Raw genomic sequence first — 18,566 nt, 5'->3', positions numbered from 1 at the left:
GGCCAGTTCTTCCCACCCTAGAGCGGAGCTGGGCAGGGATGCAGAGGTCATGTGGCTGTTGCGGGTCACCGATGTGTTCAAAGAAGTGCTGCAAGCTGGTGGTGATTCAGACCTGTGTTTCCAGCTGATGGGCAGCCTTCCTGCTTCCAGCAGAGCTTGGCTGTGCCCAAGAGGGCTGCACACAGCCTTCCTGTCCCCTTCTCCCAGCCAGGGGAACAGCAGTGACACTGTGCATCTTTTGTGATGACCCTTGGTGTCAGGGGTCCCAGTGCCCTTCCTTAGGGCTCCCAGGGAAGGGTGTGCTGGGGAACCCAAACCTGGTCAGCAGGCAGACAGCTGAGCGCAGGGATTTTGTGGGCTACAGGGGCTTCTGCCCTTCTGATGGTCCTGCTCCTGCTCTCCTGCTGCAGACTAGGAATTTTCATTCCACAAGAGTGCTGTGAGAGCTCCTCAGCCCCCTTGTCCAGCAGCACCTGGGTGCAGGGAGAGGGGCAGCACATTTCTTCTTGCCTACAGCCCATGAATGCAGCCTCCCACTGCTGCCCAGGCTGGTCCTACTGGGAGCTGGCATCCCAGTGCCCTGGTGATCCACAGACAAACAGGTAACCCACTGGCATGGCCCACGTGCTCTGGGCACACGAGGTGGGAACTGCTTTTCTTCACACGCTGCATCAGTGTACAAAGAGAAGGCTCAGTGTTAATCCCCCTGGGGAGCTGCCATAGGAGCTGCCTGTTGGGACTGTGGCACCGCAATTAGAAACAGGTAATTAGTGAGGGAGCACGGTGGCTCTTGCTCTGGCACCCTGGGAGCACATGTTCCCTTGGGAAGTGAGCAGAGCTGAGCCTGGGCATGAGCTGTGGTTTGGGTGGAGGCAGGAGCTGGAGGACTGGCTGTGGACACTGCTGGTTCCTGTTCCTGGCCCAAGCAGAGCATGGGTTAGTGACCAAGGCAGGAGTCCGAGGAGATGCCCTGTGGGAGAGGGACAGGGCCCTGTGTGTGCTGTGTCCTGCTGCCACTGTTCTTTCCCTCCTCTCGGAGAGGCTCCATTGTGCTCCTGCCCGATAAACACACAGGATGGAGCCATGGCAGCAGCAGCAGCAGCAGTGGTGAGGTGCCCCAGCAGTGCCTCGGAGCACCGCAGCTCCCTCAGAAAGAGGGAACCATCCAAAGGCAGGGACAGCCACCGCTCCGTGAACAGCAAACCGAGTGACCTAATTCAGCTCTGGCGGGCAGCCCTCAGCTCCATGGCGGCCGTGCTGGAGCTGACTCATCACTTCCAGCGTGGCAGAGATTGGAGCTTTCAGGCCCTAAGGATTTTGCTCCTTCCTTATTAATTTTAAATTGATTAAAGTGAATTTTTAAAATACCAGGAGACACTTGCTTAAAGGAATGGTTATTAAAAAATAGAAGGAAATAGTTGGTCTGTGGGAGTTAACTCTGTGCTTAACGACCTCTGGCTCCTGCAGCTGTAAACACCCATTGCAGCTTGGAGGAGTTTTATGTCAGCTGTTCTGTCATGGCAGATTAGCAAGGACAGGATTAATCCATCTTTATTGTAAAAAAATGAGAATTATAAATGTCCTTGCTTATACCCAGACACCCCCCTGGTGTCCTCATCCATGGCAGGGTGGTATTACAGGCTTCTGCTCTCAGCTACATGACTTTGTCCAGAAGTTGAGATCTCCCAGAGAAGTGCATCCCTGCAGGAGCATCCTGTTCTTTCCAGCATTGCTCAGTGCCTGACAAAGCTCGTCATACAGTCCCAAGCCCCCCTGGGGTGGGCTGTGGGCTGTCTGTGCTAGAACGGGCTGCCAGTCCCCTGCTTGGCTTCCCACAGAGGTTGCCATAGCCAGCGTGGGCAGGACAGATGGATGGAGGATCCTTTCTCTCGCTGTCAGAGGGCAGTTCCGGATGAGCTTCTCCCCTGGGCTGTTCTCACCTGCTGTGCCTGCCCCAGCTCTGCCAGGGGGAACTCCCTTACACTGTGGAGCAGGAGGATTTGCAGTGATTTGCAGTGTAATTGCACAACTCAGGCTTATGCAGATAGGTGAGGCTTTTCCTTTCTGCCTGCCCTCTTTCCCGCTAGTGGGAGGTGGATGCAGCCCAGCAGCCAGCCAGCAGCCCAGGAGTGCCCACGGACCCACCTAAGCCAGTGCCACTAAGGACCCTTCTGTGCTGTGGTGGGCTACAGAGATGTAGGAACCCCCTTCCTGCAGTCTGCAGAAGCAAGGTCAGAGCTCTCTCCCCATGGGTATTTCTCCCTGAGAGCTCATCCTGGGGCTACCCCCTGTCAGCATCCCACCTGCTGCTGGAGGGGGCCAGGGCTGTGCCTGCAGGATGCACAGGGTCTGGCCCTGGCTCACTGGCAGGGATGGTGCTCCATTACAGTGAACGTCAGGGCTAGCTCAGGCAGCATAAACAGTAGATTAATTGATAAAGCTTTTTGTCCTGCAAGCAAACACCAACAAATTAAAAATTAAAAAAAAAAAAAAAAAGGAAGGTGGAAAACTGTGGTACTTCAGAGAAGACAGAGCAGGAAGCCAAGAGGAGTGAAGGAGCAGAACATGGAATTCACCTGGAGATAATGAAGCAGCAGAAGTTGTCAGCCCCTTTTATGTCTGTCTAAAAAAAGAGGCCTTTTATTTCAGTGAAACTGAAGAATGAAAATTAAAAAGCTAAACAAAGCAGAAAATTTCTGCAAAAATAATTTGACACTTGCTATTGATTGAAGGAATGGAGCAGCAAAGTTTAACAAGTTGCATAAAAGCACCTTTGGTCTGCTTTAAAAATCTCTCTAAAAGAAACAGTTATATCACTCATATGCTGTTCACCTGTCTCTTCTCATCTCTAGATCTCAAAAGCGGAACTGCTCTAACTTCACATGCCAAAGTAGAACCTACTTCTCCTGCCTCTGCCTTGCACTCAGCATCCAGCCTTGCCCATGGTGCAGTACAGCAGATATTGCTGTGGGAGAGCCTGGCTGGTGAGACAGAGTTCCTTCCTGCTCACCTCCTTGAGCATCGAGCTGTGTCAGCTGGGATGACTGGAGAAGCCCATCTCTTTCCCTGTCCTCTGAGACCAGGTAGGATGTGTTCCTTCTTAGGACTTGTCCCAGTGTCAGCAGCAGCTTGCCCTGGGTTGTCCCCACTGCTGTGACATGCTCTCTTTGGCTTTACCTGGGTACCTGGGAAGGGTGACAAAGGAGCAGTTTATGTTGTTGTGTGGCGTTTATATTGATGTTCTTTGATAGTGTGCTGGTTTTAACATGTTTCAACTTTTTTCCAACCAAGGTTCTTTCCAAATTAGTGAATGATATGAACAAATCCTTTCTGTGCTCAGACAGACTCAGATATAGTGTTTTACTTGACTTAGAAAATTATGAAGTTGGGTAGGAACACTGGGTTACAGAATGTTCTTGCTTCATTCATTTTGTCAGTTGCAGTTTTAGTTTTAATTATTTATAACACTTCATAATGTACTAGTTCAATTACAGTAGCATATTTCGATAGAGTAATGAAATCAGTGACAGAGTTACTGCAACACTTGCTGTTTACCCTTTGCTGAGTAATATTCACATTAATTATACACATATTAGAATGGCTTTAAAATATATATAGCCTTAAAGCTGGAGGGTTTAAGGTGTTTTAGACATGCTTGTTCTTCATGTAGTTAAAAATAGTGTCCTCTAAGACCTGATCCTAAAGTAGTACATGAAATCAGTGCCTATTCATGGAAGGCAGGTTCTGGCAATGTGAAATCCTTTCAGTCTCTGTAGAACCAGGCCTCAGCCAGCAGACATAAAGAGCATGTTTCAGTGTTTTAAGGGCAATATTCTTGTATAAGGTTATTTTATTCCTATTTCTTTTTAGATAAAAGCACCCAACAAGCCTGCTTTCTTGGTCCTATATGAGCTGCTGCAGAATCTGTTTAAGGTCTGCTGCTGTTGATGAGAAGATGGGTGTAGGGGTTGGAGAAGTTCTGGCCTTGTGTGTATAAAACACGACTGACAAAACAAAATGCTGTCATATTCACAAGGCAAACGGACTTGAAAATAGAGAAAATATTTTTCACATTTTTTAAAATTTTATCACTCAGCTGTGCTATTTCTAGTACTAGCAGACATAACATTTTGCAGAAAGGAATGTGACATCTATTCAGCTGGCAGTATTAGGTTTCCCTATACTGATACCATGTCTTGCCAACAATGCTGTCCTGTGGTGGGAATTGTGTACAGTTACCTACGAGACAACTGGCTGTCTTCATTATGCATTTCCATTTTTTTGAGCTGGAGATAAGACATGCCCAGCTATGCCAAGAATTAAAACAACCCAACAAGTCCGTTCTTGTTCGGTGAAAGTGCTGCTCATGTTCTCAGAGCAAAGCAATTATGTTCTCTCTATTGTCACAGGTTCTGCTATTTAGTGGTAATAGCTGTTAAGCATCAAAAAACCCACAACAAACAAAACAAACCAAACAAAACCCAACAGAGGATGGTCTGCCTGGCAAGTGACCTACCTTACTCCCTATTTTGTTTCTTTTAGCCCCAGGCTAAGGTGCTGCTTCTGAAACAAGAGTGATGCATGCCCTCCAGCTCTACCTGCAGCCAAACGGAGGGTTTGGTTTTCCTGCTCACCCATAATCCATGCCTCCTTCCATCCCTCTGCTGCTGCATCACAGCCAGAGCTGTCTGGAGGAACAGACTCCAAGGGGTTCTGCCCTCAGAATTCAGCCCTTACGCCTCAATTCCTAGTGCCCATTGTGGGCATGGCCCTTCCCCAAGAAAACTTGAGAGACACACAATATGCATTTGTGCAAGTCTCCAAGAATCCATGTCCAGGGCAACCTTTGGCCCATGGTGTTTTATGACAACCAACTTGTAAATAATTTTGCTTCTAAACAGAAAGGTTTGGGGAAATCAAAAATTCTCTGGTTAAGGAGAAATCTGCAACACTTATTTGAGCAAACCATTCAGCATGAACTTAGGCAGGATTTGGTTAATCCATGTTGGGAGATTCAGAGTCCTTCAGTGGCAGTTGGTTTCTCACATTTCTTTGAGAATGTGTATGTGGATTGCAGAAAGGCAGAAAGTCACTGAAAAAATTATTCTCTTCTTTTGTTTGCTTCTAATTTGCTCGTAAGGAAATTGAAAGTAAGGAAATCTCATCAGGAACAACACCCACATGCAGGTACCAAGCCCCTGCTGCACCTGAATTCAATTGATGCAAAGAAGCTGAATTTAAAATATGCTCCAGAACAAAGCAAGGCCAGCTGGAGGATTTCCTGCAGGAGAAAGGAAAAGCCTGGGGAGGCAGTGGGCCGGAATGCTGAGCTGTGACACATTCCTGCTGGCTGTAAGTAGTATATCTGGGAGGAGGGGAATGGGAATGTCTTGATTTGGTCATTTGGACTAGTGAACTCTTCCAGTTAATGCTTTTTTTTATCTAGCATTCAAAATGTTGGGGTTTTTTAAATTTCTTTATGTATGTTAAAAATATCTGTGTGTGTGTGTGTATATATATATATATATATATATATATACAGGGTGAGATTGAGTAAGTATTCATTATAAGAGGCTTCAGAAATATGGTGTGTCTGTCTCTGAGCACTAGAAGATACAGAAAACAGTGTCTGGGTGGCTCTGAGCCAGGTGCCTCCTGGCTGTTTGACCTGAGGAAGGCTTTGGTTGGTCATGCTGGTGCCCTCGGGCTCTCCCTGCTGTGCTGGGAGCGGGGCCGGGTCAGTGGCTGGGAGGAAGAGGGGGAGAGGAAGAGGGGCTTGTGGAAGCCACCCTGCACATCCCAGTGAACGGGCTGGAGGAGCCAAAGGTGGCTGCAGAGGCTCTCGGCAGGAACTCTGGGTGCCACTGTGCTGCCACTTCCCCTTTTGTCCGGGCCTTGCCTTGTCCCCTGTGCCAGCACTGCGGGCTGGGGGTGCCTCCCCACAGTGTCCCAGGGAGCCAGCCCCGCGGTGTCTGCCCCGTGCAGCTCCTGTGCTCTGTCATCGCCGGCTTTCCTGCAGCGCTGACGATGGCAGTGGCACTCACAGCTTCATGAAACACCTTGTTGGTTTGACTGTTTCAGACTTTTAAAGTTGCTAGTATTTCCTTTACCAGGCACTAATAAAAAAAAGCCTATTTGAGTCAAGTAAAAATGCATTTAATTCAGTCCTTCTCTTGCAGTCTCAATCTCATCATACCTCTAATTTTAACGTAGGCTGAGTCATTTTCATCCTACTGCTTTAAAATCAGGCTGTGGAGCATGGTCTTGTTATGCTATGTTTGGGAAGTAGAATGAATGCTTTTTCTCTCTCTTAGTCAGATCTATGCTGCCAAGCTTTTATCATTTGGTGCTCTTGGATATAAAAATAACATAGGGATGATTTGCAGAGTTAGTTTTATTACTGTAAGCAAAATTGAAACACAAAGGATGCCAGTGTACATTATGCAGATTGATTTATACAAATAAATTAAATGGAAAGTATTAGTCCAATGGAAATAATTAACCTTGTTCTGACATAATTCCTTGGGGCAGAGCTTGCATTGTGTGTGCAGTACAGTTGTTCTGCAGTACTTGCTCTCTGGGTTTTGTTTCTCTGTGGCTTGCTGGTTCCTCATCTGCCAAACCCTCTGCTGAGGCTGCAGTGGTTAATATTTTTCTAAATAAAGCACTATCTTGTTCCCTGTTCTTGAAACTAACTGATTTGTTTTTCACACATCTAAATACTTCCATTTGAGACAGACTCTTGGCATGGCAAATGCAGGTGGAACAGTTGTGGCCTGGCAGTGCTATAAACCCCAGAGACAGCTGTGAGGCGAAGCCCTGGCAGCAGGTAGGGCTGTTCCAAACACTGTATCTACTCCTGTACCCATGGGGACAGAGCAGAAATACAAGGGGAACACCACAGTATGTTTGTGATTGTAGCAGGTGAGAAATATTGCACCCCTGGGTCCAGCAGGCGCATGAGAAAACTAGAAAACTGCTGAAAGTGGCATAAATCCAAGACTGAACAAGCTTGATCTGTTTGTATACAAGATCTGGTTGTGAATCTGGGTTGAACCAATTTTGCTTCTTCATATGAATTTGAATTGTAAAACAGTGGCTGATTTTTATTATTTTTACTTTGAGTTAATTTGGATCTGCATCTTGGCGACAACCTGGGTCTTTGGACAGCGTGGTCTGTAACAGAAGTGAATAAGAATGCATTACACCAGCTGATGTAGAGTTAGTTCACCTCTTAGTATGCAGAAAGTCCCAGTGCTGCCACTCCACCTGGCAGTGGAGTCATCCTGCCCTGCCACTTGGCTGTGCTGACAGAGGGGGGAAGTTGCAAGCAGTGAGAATAGTGTTTCTAAAAAGATGCATTGTTCTTCTGAGCTTTTACAAAGCCATTTCAGTCCTACAGGTGCAAAAAAAGTTGGAGCACGAAGGTTTGGGTTGTGGGGGACCAGGAGATTGGAGGGAGGGGGTAGGTGTCTTTTAAATCAGTAAAATCAGTCAGGTGCCCTCTGAAGCAGAATTGGTAATACCTCAGCTGTTCTGATGGCTCTTCACCCGCTTTCTTCTTCAAATCAGCTCCTGATGTCATTCCATGATCTGCTCCAGCACTACCTGTAGAAACTCAGCCTACATCTTCATTCCCCAAAAGTATCCTGTTACTCCTTGATCTGTACCGGGAAGAAGAAACCTGGATTGCTGCCTGCAAAGGGATCTGTTATGCCCACTCAGCTTTCTCCTTCTAGACTAAACAAATCCCATTCTTCCCGTTTCTCACAGAACTGAAGGACAACTGAGGCTGGGACTTCAAGAAATCCTTTAGTCCAGCTCTTCTTATCAAAGCATGCTCCCAGTTCCCCCAGCCTCTCCCTGTATGTCAAGTGCTTCTATCCTTTCATCATCCTCGTGCCTCTTCATTACTCTCCAGCATGTCCAAGTCTCCCTGGTATTAAGTGATGTTTAATACTGGCAAATCTTGAGATTACACCAGTCCCTGTCTGGCTCCCCAGCAGAGCACTGTAGACAAATCCTGTTCCTTCCCAGTTTCTGCAGGGTGTTTTTCTGTTAGTGAAATGTTCTATAAGTCACTTCAATCTCTGCATTAACTCTTATGTAAGCTTTTCCCTGGCTGGCGACTGTGAAATGACATGCCATGAACTGCAACTGAAGAATGAAAAATAGGACTTTTTCTCTCCCTGGTACCAGCAGTTTGGTCACTTCAATCTCCCTTCATGAATATGAACTTTAAAAAGTAGAATTACAGATTTCAGAGGTAGAAGATTAAAAGATTTAGGAAATCCTAGGAAAAAATCTCCTGCTTCTGGCTGAATAGGTTGGAATCCATGTGTAGATAGAGAACTAACAGCCAAGGTTACTGTGGGATTGCAGGAACCACAGCATGTGCTTGTCAAGGAGACTGCTCTAAATGGGAGAGCAAAACTAAAACTGGGTTTGTGTGTGGTGGCAAGAATTGGGTTGTGTGAGCCAGAAGTGTCTGAGCCCGTGTCTCAGCCTCTCCCTTGCTCATTGATCTTCACCTGAAGTCTTCACCCCAAGGTTAAGTCTTCCGGTGGAGTGTTTGGCAGAGGGGTGAGCTGCCTTGCACCCAGTGCCAAGGACAGCAGTGCAGAGATTTTCTGTGCTGTAGGGTCATGCTGTAGCTGACTGTGGCAGCTGCTTCAGGCAGGCTGGCCCCAAAACCTATACCAGGTCCCTGGCATGTCCCTGCTCTGTGCCAGGAGCAGGATCCTGTCAGGCATGTCAGCCCAGTGGCACAATTTTTTTTTTCTGTACATTAGGTTTTGTGTAATCTGTGCAGCTTTGGGGCTTTATAAACAGTTTTTTTGGCAATGAAGAGAGATTGTGGTGATGGAACCGGTGTAATATGTGACTGTGAGGCACACAAAGCCCTCTGGAGAAGCAGGAGAGGACTTCAGTTTGGGTGAGGTACAGAATTACTCTGAGTTTATCAAAATGGTGTTAATCACGCAATTGATTTGTGGGAGAAGGTGTCCAGTAACAGGGTGTTTGGTGACTGATCAAGGGGTGAGATGAAGATCTGCAGCTGTTTTGGGGGCAGAGTGGGGAGACAGAGTCATTGACATGTGCTCCCATGGGATTAACGTGGCAAACAGAGAGAAAACACTAGTAATGATTGGTATTCAAAAGCAGCTAATCTAGTCACTTGGAAAGTGCCAGTTTGTGTCCTTGCCTTCAGACAGGGTTTATTTTCCTATCTGTAAAATGAGAATGACAGTCCCTGCTCAGCAGCCTTGCTGTGCCATGTGTTAGCAGTCATGGCTGCTGTCACTGTCTGGAGTGACTTGTCACTGTTCCTTTCCTTGGAATAGCAGCATTTCTGCTCAGCAAAGGCACAGCTAACCTAGAAGTAAAGGAGTGAAATCAGCAAGTGTGAGATTGTGCGGTGCACAGAAAGAGGAGGCAGCTTGTTCCAATAAAGCATGCGGTGGCATGTTGAGGTGGAGCTGTGAAACCAGACTGCAGGATGCAATCTAGGATCTGCCTGAGCTTTGTATGTGATAATCGGACAGTGACTGTGTTCTCTGCCGCCATGGCTGGCAGTATTTTGGAAAAGGGCTTTGTCACAAACATGCATAACTGATAACAATGGGTTCGTGAATGTAAATAAAAAACAACCAAGCCCCCACCCCAGAACACAGCAGATGATGACTCTGATTTTTCTTCTGTGGAAACTCTCATTTATTGCAGAGGAGGCTGAGGCCTACATTCCAGGCAGAGCAGTCTCACAGACCCATAGAATCGTTTACATAGGAAAAGACCTCTAAGATCAAATAGGCAGTTTCCAGGTGTGGTCTGCAGTGTGTTTTGATCCTGAAGCGTTGATGTGGGGCTAAGCTGTGAGGAATGAAATCCTGTGGCAGCACTAATGGCTCCCTGAGGTCACCCAGAGCTGGATCTTGGCTTCGGGCAGCAGCCGAAGCGATCCTGTGCAACTGGACAGGAGCTGGGAGTGAGTGGTGCCTGTTGTTCGATGGGGATGGCTCAGGCTTGGCCATCGTAACAAACTGTCAGTCATGAAGGAGCCCTCGGCCGCAGGGACCCGCCCAGCACCGCACGGCCCAGGAGCGGGTTCAGTTTCCGTGGGGTGTTTCCTTATGGAGGAGGCTGGTGCTCGCCTCTGGCAGAGGGACGGCTGCAGGGTGTGTGTGCCGGATCGTGACGTGCTGTCTGCGCGGCTGAGGCGCGTTCAGCGACATCCCGGTGCCGAGGCGGCCCCGCCGTGCCCTGGGCCGGCCGGAGCCGCGGGCAGGGCGGGCCCCCGAGCTCTCCCCGGGCCGAGCGGGGCTCCCAGCGCCGGGGCTGTGCCCTGTGCTGTTACCGGGCGGAGCTGCATCGTCAGCGCTGCTGCACAGCACAGCTCCCGCCACAGGGGCTGTCCGTGGGAGCGTTCTGTAACCAGCTCCACGCCAAACAGTGCTCCCCTCCTCACCCTCCCCTCATGCAGGGACGTTGTGGGGCTCGATCTCATGAGGTACGGCAGCGTTCAGGCACAGGCGTTCCACTGGAGTAACATCTGCTTCATCCAATGCCCAGAGGGATAAAATAACTGTAAGGGGATGCTGCTTCTTTTTTAACACTTTGTCTTTTACCACTTGGGTAAGAGCCTTTGTTCCAAACGCAGTCCAAGCTGCCTTTGAAATCAGCGCTGTTGTGATTGCACCCTCGTGCCCTGCATTATTTCCTCTCTTTTTCAGACAGTCTCATTCTGTTCCTCCCCTTACCAAGGCGGGCAAGCCCCGGGTGTTCGCAGCGCTGCGGTGTGACAGCGGCAGCCCGGGAAGGCGATCCATGCGGTGATCCCGGCGATCCATGCGGGGATTGAGTCACTCGCACAAGGTCACGCGAATCGCTGGCGCCTCCAGGAATAGCACCCGGAGCCTCCCGGCTCTCTCGAGCCCACCCTCGGCACTCCAGCCCGAATTCCCCTGGTGAGCATGATGTGATTCATAATGCAGCAGCTCTGCTGGGAGGCTGGCTACCTCTGCCATCCCGCTGCGGCTGCAGAGCAAAGCAGCCAGGCTCAGACAGCGACAGAGATTGCACATGCTTGTAGCAAAAAATCTAAACCCCAGAAGTGGTATTTAGCAGCTTATCTATAGATAAAATGTACCAAATGGTTAAAAATAGGTTTTAAGGTTCTTGGCATACATCTTGAACTTTATATTCTTTGGGTTTTGCTGCAGTACAAAAATACCATTTCAATTACTCTGATTCTTATTGGCTTTTTCTGGTCTTTTTGTAAAAGTACCAAATTATCGATGGGTGTTTTTTGCTTTTAATTGTGCCTCTTGAGTGCTAAACCTGTTCCTGCTATTTGCTTGCAGTATGTTTAGGCTATGTTTAGGCAAATGCAAATGTAAGTGGTTATTCAGTGCCTTTGGCGCTCTGAACAGAATGTACTGAACTCCTGGGGGTTGGTACAAAGCCTCGGCCTCCAGCACTAACAAAGCCTATGCAGGCAGCAGCTAAAATGTGAGAAATACCTGTGCTTGGCAGAGGGGATTTGGAGTAGCTGGGAGGACCATGGATCATGTGCCTAGCTTTTGTCCTGTGGACTGGGTGAATGGAATAAGAGCACTCCTGCCCACATGCTGTTAGCTGAAGGTGCTCTGGAGGTCTGGCCACGCTCACCCTGTAGCGCTGGAGCCGGCTGGCTTCAGCATGGGGCCTGTGGAGCCTTAACAGTGGGGAGTTTGCCAGCGAGGTTCCTTGCTGGCTGTATCAACAGTCAGCTCAGTGTGTTCCTGAAGCATAATGGAGGCTTTCCTTGGACAAACACCACAGCGCTGGAAGTGAAGAGAGCCAGCACGGTGCCACTGCCTGCTGTGTGTCCATTGGCAGCAGCTCGAGATTTTTACAGTTGTTTCCCTTCTTACCCAGCCTATTTTAAGCTCTGATGGAATAAGGATGGCATTTGATCACAGTATTGGGCACAACTGCTTGGCTTTTATAACCCATGTTTTAAACTGGAGGTTTTTCCACGTGTGTTTGTGTCTTCAAATAACTTCAGGCTTGTGGCTTTAGACTTGGTGCTCTCTGCTGGCCTTTGCCATGGCCTGACAAGAGAGATCCTAACTCGCTCCAGTGGGTGCTGGTTACTGAGGTGAGAACCCCTCAGAGGAAGTGGAGAGTGATGATTGGGGGGCACATAGAACAGAGCACTTCTGAGCCTCCATCCTGGGTCTAGGTCTCCTGATGGGAGTTGAAGATGTCTTTGTAACTCTGTCTCTTTATTTGTCATCTCTTCAGGTGTGCCTGTGTCTCCTGGTCTTGGGTTTATTGAGCAGGTGGCACACTATGTAAAGACTTTAATATCTGGTGCTACAGGATAAATCTCTCCCACTGTGGCAGCGATCAGCTGCTAATGCTGGGTCTAACACTGGTTCAGTGTTCATGTGCCTCTAGCACACGGAATGAACAGCCTCCATCTACCATGTCATGTACACATAAAACTGGTGCTCTGTGTTTTACTCTCAGGTCTGAGACTTCTTCAAGCAATGTGTCCTGCAAGGTCGGTTCCACACTTTTCAGTGGTGCATTTGTGGTTGTGGTGAAGCTTAGTCTTGTGTCACTTGTTTCAATGCTGTGCAGAGCGAAGCAGCAGGCTTGCTGCTTCCTGCAAGTAACTGCAGCCAGGAGATGGAGGTTTGCCATCTGGGAGGAAAACCAGGAATGTCATTAACAGGAAGTCGGGAGAAAAGGAACCTCTTGGCGGAGAGAGGGACAGTACAGAGAGGAGGAGAGGCAGGGACCAGGATGCCTGTCATAGGTGTCTTTTGTCTCCTTACGTCATAACCTGAGAAAGTCTGGAAGCCAAATCACCAAAGCTGCTGTTTTAAACTGTCTTTGAGTGGAAAGGAAATCCATGGGATATCCCTGCTTTATTCTGTATGAGTGCTTTCTAAGGCCCATGTAGATAACTGATATCCATAAAACAAACACGCATTAGTTGTCATTTGAAATTACATTTCTGCCCGTATATTTTCCTGCTTTCCTGTTTTGATGGCCAAGTTTTTATAAAACCTCAGCTTTTGGTTTTATATTTCTGAGCTGCACATATATATACCAGCTTCAGGGCAATTGTGCACCACATTTATACACACAAATATCTGATACCCGTGACACCCTGCAATTGGGGTTGGAGCCCTCACTCAGCCTTTAAAGCTGGAGCCCAGCTGGGGGCTGCTGGGCCACTGTGCTGGTGCTGTGTGTGTGAGGGACAATCACCTTTTGCATGACGTGAAATTACAGCTGATGAAACTTCCATCTGTGTATAGTGTGGGTTAGAAGGAAATCTGGAATAGCTGGCATGTTACAGTGAACTACAGTTTGTTCTGTTGGGGTCCCAGGGATGGCTCGTTACTGCAAATGCTGTTTCTCTCTGGAAAACCTTTACTTGCAGTAAAGAGGCAAACTGCAGTGATTTGGCTGAATGCATATGTCCTAGTTAGGACAGCTGAGACCAGTTCATCATGGTATGGGTGTAACCCAAAACTGTGTATTCTATAGCCTTCCACGCCATTTCCCAGAAACTGTTGTCAATAGACTATTCGCACCCTCTGCCCATAGAGCCTGACTCCTCAGGCTATAAACTAGGTGTTAAGAGGCCTGTGAGACAGGAGGATGCTCTTGTCCTCACACCCTTTGTGGAACTCCCCGCCCTGAGGGGAGTATTGGGCATTCCTGCCTGAACTGGAGGATATATAATCCTGGAGTCTTGGAACATTTTTACCCACTCGTGGGATCCAGAGGAAGACTGCAGCTCATCGCTCTCAACCAGACTTAGACCACCACCCTCAGCTGGACTGCAATCACCACTTTTGACCAGACTGCAACAGCTCTCCCACCAGCAGGTTTTTCCCCTCTCCCTTTACTTTGGACTCAAGCGGGGCCCAGGGAACACCACTTTGTTCATGCCCCAGGGTACTGGGTTATACATTTGGGTTTGGTGGGTTAAGACCAATTGTTTGTTTGTATGATTGTACTTACTGTATTATTTTAATAAATTGTTATTCTGACTTATAATCTCTCCTTTGAGTTGAGTTCATTTCCCCTGCTGGTTAACTCTTAAACCAGCACAGCATAACATCCCAAAAGTAACTCTGCAGTCCCTAAAGACAAGGCTGTTTGAGTCAGCTTTTAATGAGAAGAATACAAAGAATTTGATCCTTTAAAAATCTAGCTTAATTCATTGTCTAATTTTAGAGTACAGCTCCTCTACTACAGATCCTATCTGAGGGACAGCTCAGAATCACTGAAGCCAAGGCCAACATCCTATCCCATCCTGGTTTCACTAAATCAGATTTATTTATTCCCCCAGTGGATCTTATTCTTACACATACTTCATTGCTGTGTCCTTTCTGTTGTTTTCAGGATTATGAACCTTTCTGCAACAAGATCTGAAACAGCCAGATTCCAATTTAAATCAAAGTCCCTAGGATTCACTTGTGATTTCCAGTAAGGCTTCTTTAAGGTATTTATGATTAACATTATAATGTTATAAACATTTATTGTGGGTGTCTGAAATGCCATAGGAATTTCCTGCTGACCTTACAAAAACTTGTTACACTTCAGTACCCTTTGCTTATGATTTCCAAAACGACCTGTGTCCTGTAAAAGCAATTCTTCACAAAGATTTGAACGTGTTTTCCAGCACTTCCTGGGGGTGTCCTTGATCCAAGCTCTGGTTCAGTGTGTGTGCATAAGAAGCTGAAAGACAAACTGATTGCTTTTTGCAGCTCACCTCCATTTTTCCTCTTGTGCTAGTGGCCATAAAGCAGACAAGTAATTGAGAAATGGGAGCTGAAGACAGTGCTGTGTATGTATTTGTGAGAGCTGGTTGTCCTTCCTCCTCCTCTCCTCTTTACTCAGCTGTTAATGGATTTGGATCCGAAATGGAGAATTTTTGTCTGGCTGACAGCTGCCCTTGGCACTGCAGCTGCCACTGGCCCAGGGCTCCTGGCCCCGGACAGCCACCTGTCCTGCTGTCCCTGCAGCAGCTGGCTCTGGGTGACCAGCCTGCTTTACCTAAAGGCTGATACATCCGTGGGCTGTGACACAACAGACTGAGCAGCTGGAGGCTTTGGAGCCTGCAAAAAACAACAGAGTTGGGTTTTGTTGCATTTTGAGCTCTTTCTGGGGAAGGCAAAAGCAACACTCTGGCTTTCCTTATTGGTGTGGTCCTGATGTGCAGTATGGAGAGTTGCAAAGCGTGATGGGAGCAGACAGTGTTTGTGCTGGTGACAGGGGTTGAAATGTTTCCTGTCATGGAAAAGATGAACAAGCCAGTTCCACATCACCTTTCTTTTCTGAGACCTGTGAGTACTGTCAGTTCCTGCTATTTTAATTCATGAGCTTGCTGCTCTGTGTGGTATTAACACCATGGCTGTGCGTGGTCCAGTGGCACTTTCCCAGGAATGGATGAAGGGGGGGAGAGGGCACAAGCTTCCTGGCACTCCCTCCTCCTGTCTCTTGCCCTTCACAGTTTGCTGTGTTGTGCCCTGCTCGAGCTAAAGCAGGGACAGGAGAGCACAGAGACCACGATGGCAGCAGAGGAGGATGGCATAAAAGGACCTAAGGGAGAGGAAATGCAGGTGCCACAGGTAGAAAAGGCCAGAATGCCATGCTTGGTGCCAAAAATCTTGTTTATAGCCATGGTCAGCACCCTCTGCTGAGGAAAGAACAGACCTCCAGAAGTGTTCTCTGTCATGCCTGGCCACAGTGGTCCATACCTCGAGCAAGGAAAAAGCCATCCCTTCCTCCTGACGGGTGGAGGAACTTTCCCTGTCCTGAAGAAACTCCCCCTACATGTGTCCCCTATAGGGGCACTGCAGGAGTCAAACTCCTGCTCAGGAAAGCTCCAAGGGAGGGTAGCGAAAGGCCAGAGATAAGCTCACCTGATGCAGCTCTGGGCTTTTAGAAGCTCATGTTGCCAGTCAGACATGATGTATAAACCTCATTCAACTGGCAGAGGATGCTGTACTGATGGATGGAGTCTCTGTAAGGATGAAATAGTCAACTAAATTCTGCTTCTGAAGGCCTTACACGTGTGGAAAAGAGCAGCTATATTTGCTGGGACAACTAGTAGATGCAGAACCATCAGTCTCTGACCAGGAAGCACTGAAATACTAAATAGAAGAACTTGCAGGTTCTTTTTGAGGTTATATTTTCTTGCTACAATTGTAGGCAAAGAGGGCTGGATTTTTCTTGGCCATACACCTACAGTGGAGAGCCATGGATGCATTTGCCATTCTTATGGGCAGTCAGTATCAGGGTTGGCTGAACAGCAGCTTGTGCGGATGCACCAGGTGTTTGTTTTGCTCACAAAATTGGAGAATAAGATGCTGATTGCTCTTAAGGCTGTTCTTTTCCTAGGTGTTCTGAAAGGGACAGTTGGACAGAAATCCCCTTTAGTGAATCTAAGACACTTGGGTCTCTTTTATTGTCAAGGAGGGAAGATGGCCTAATTATCTCTGCTGTAGTTGTTGCCCCAGTCGATGGTGCATCTCTTGAGCCAAGATACCCCTTGCAGCAGATGTTGGTGGATACAGAACCAGACCGCCTGGAGTTTCCTTTCCTTTTGCTTCCTTGGGAGCAGGGTCTTCTCCCAGCCACCCTTAGCCAGCACGAGCTGCTCTTTCATAGACTGATGGATCCTTAACCAGCACGGTGGCTCTGTGTCTACTCAGTTTGCCCTGTGTTATCCAGCTTGCTCAGCAGCAATGAAGTTTTCTACTGCTTGATACCTTGAAAGTCTCCTCAAGTACATGGGGCAGGTCCTTCAGGAAGAGAAGCAGTGATTCAGTGCTGGAGCTGGCAGAGCCTGCCCATTCTTTATACTAGAGCTTGTTCCTCTGTGTGTTTGTGCACTCTTGCATATCTCCTCTCCAGCATTTTATCTCCCTCTTCTCTTTAGTGCTTTATCTCACTGCTGCTCTTTAGTGCCCATTATCTCTTGTCAGCTCTCTGGCTACAGAGTGGAGGACACTCTTTGGGGAAGTGCTGAGAATCGGCCTCCTCTGGCATCTTCAGGAGTGCTGCACATGTGGGTGATGAGTGTTTCATGTGAATGTGCTTCTCTTACCATGGCCATATAATACACACATAATCTTGCTGCTGTAGGCTTCTCTAGTACACCCCAGCCTTTGGTTTTCCCATCCCTGCCTGGGCTCTCTTTTGCGAGCAGCTGAAGGTGAGTAGCCTGGCTGCTGTCTGGCTGCATCCACCATCCTGATTAACTTTCCTCTTTCATTCATTAATGGGTGCATACCCACCTGTCTGGAAATCATTCTCCACCTCTGGTTGTGAGTGATACCTGTGTGTTTGGTTCGTCTTCCACCTCATGGTCCTGATTCTCCTCCCATTCCTAAACAGCGTGGCTCTGCTGCACACAAGAAAATCACACCACAGGCTGGAGTGAGCCAGGAAGTCTTGTCCCCAAGTGGCTTTATGCTCTTTAAAGATACCTGAAGGAGCCAGAGAAGGTGAGTGGTGTCCAGAATATGCAAATGCAGGTGTGTGACAAATGAACTAGTTGTCCATTTTTTGGTGAAATGAATAAAGCAGGTGTACCCAGACAGGCAGGGTACTGGTGAGGGACTTCCTTGGTGCCTTTGGCTGCAGGAAGCGTGTCTGCCAAACTGGGAGCCTGGTGAGCAGAACCCAAACTCACATTTGCCCCCAGTGCCACATTATTGCTTGTGGGCTCCTGCCCTCAGCCTGTGGTAACAGAAGATGAGTAGCTGGCAGGAAGGTAGCAAGAATGTGCTACTTAAACATAGGTTGCTAATGGCTGTGTTCTCAGTGCCCAGATGTGTGGCTGCTCTGGGATGCCGGGACCTCCCTCTCTGCTGCAGTAGACACTTCTATTATTAGCTTAGTGGCAGCTTTCCATATGCCAACACTCGTGACTGCAGGACTATTTAATTTTCACTTCTCTGAATTATTTAATTTGTCAGCTGTTGGCTGCTATTCATTAAGGGCCAAATGCCAAAGTCCTTACCTAGATTTTTTACTCTGTTAGGGCTGAGGCATGAATCCTGTCTGAACAGACCATTATATCTGGGCAGGATTGGAGGCAGGATAAGGTCTTGAATCTAGAAAGTCAATCGTTACTAGGCTAATCAGTAGAAAACCCTCGTCTTCAGGGATAGGTGTCTAATCTCCCTTCTTCTGGTAATTTCTGTTTGGAGAAATGAACCATCAGTTCTGCTAAAAGCACTGCCACTCCTCTTTTGGAGCTGGACTGTGTGGATGAGGTGTGCGGATGCTGGTGCCTGGCTGCAGGTCCTGGCCCCTCTCTGATGTGAAGAGCTGCTGCTGTGAGCAAATCACCCTGTGATTCACTGCTGGGGGCCTCTCTTTAATTATTGAGTGCCAGAATAGATGTATATTGAGTTACCTTGCTGGCAAATATCATCTCCAGCATCTCGTGTAACTCTACAATATTCTTGGTTTTCCTACTTGCATAACATGGTCTTTTTCAAAGAATCTAAAATAAGTCAAAAGGTGGGTTTATATATTGCTTCTCT

At 47.8% G+C, this 18,566-nt stretch overlaps 1 long non-coding RNA gene across 20 annotated transcripts in view; it reads left to right on the top strand.

The window, feature by feature from the left end:
• LOC108507438 overlaps positions 1 to 18,566 on the top strand; it is a 43,941-nt gene that overhangs the window by 11,035 nt on the left and 14,340 nt on the right. For 4 of the 20 annotated variants that reach the window (XR_001878123.1, XR_001878119.1, XR_001878122.1 and 1 more), the window contains exons 1-6: positions 2,511 to 3,083; positions 5,141 to 5,352; positions 10,731 to 10,964; positions 12,514 to 12,547; positions 14,410 to 14,509; positions 17,410 to 17,519. This is a non-coding gene — a long non-coding RNA (uncharacterized LOC108507438). Of the gene's footprint in view, positions 1 to 2,507; positions 3,084 to 5,140; positions 5,353 to 10,730; positions 10,965 to 12,513; positions 12,548 to 14,409; positions 14,510 to 17,409; positions 17,520 to 18,566 lie in introns of those variants that run through there. The other 16 variants (XR_001878118.1, XR_001878117.1, XR_001878124.1 and 13 more) reach the window with 14 other exon arrangements.

Source organism: Lepidothrix coronata, unplaced genomic scaffold (assembly GCF_001604755.1).
Source record: "Lepidothrix coronata isolate B3197 unplaced genomic scaffold, Lepidothrix_coronata-1.0 Scaffold256, whole genome shotgun sequence".
NCBI classification, from domain to species: domain Eukaryota; kingdom Metazoa; phylum Chordata; class Aves; order Passeriformes; family Pipridae; genus Lepidothrix; species Lepidothrix coronata.
This window is presented reverse-complemented; position numbering and strand designations above follow the sequence as displayed.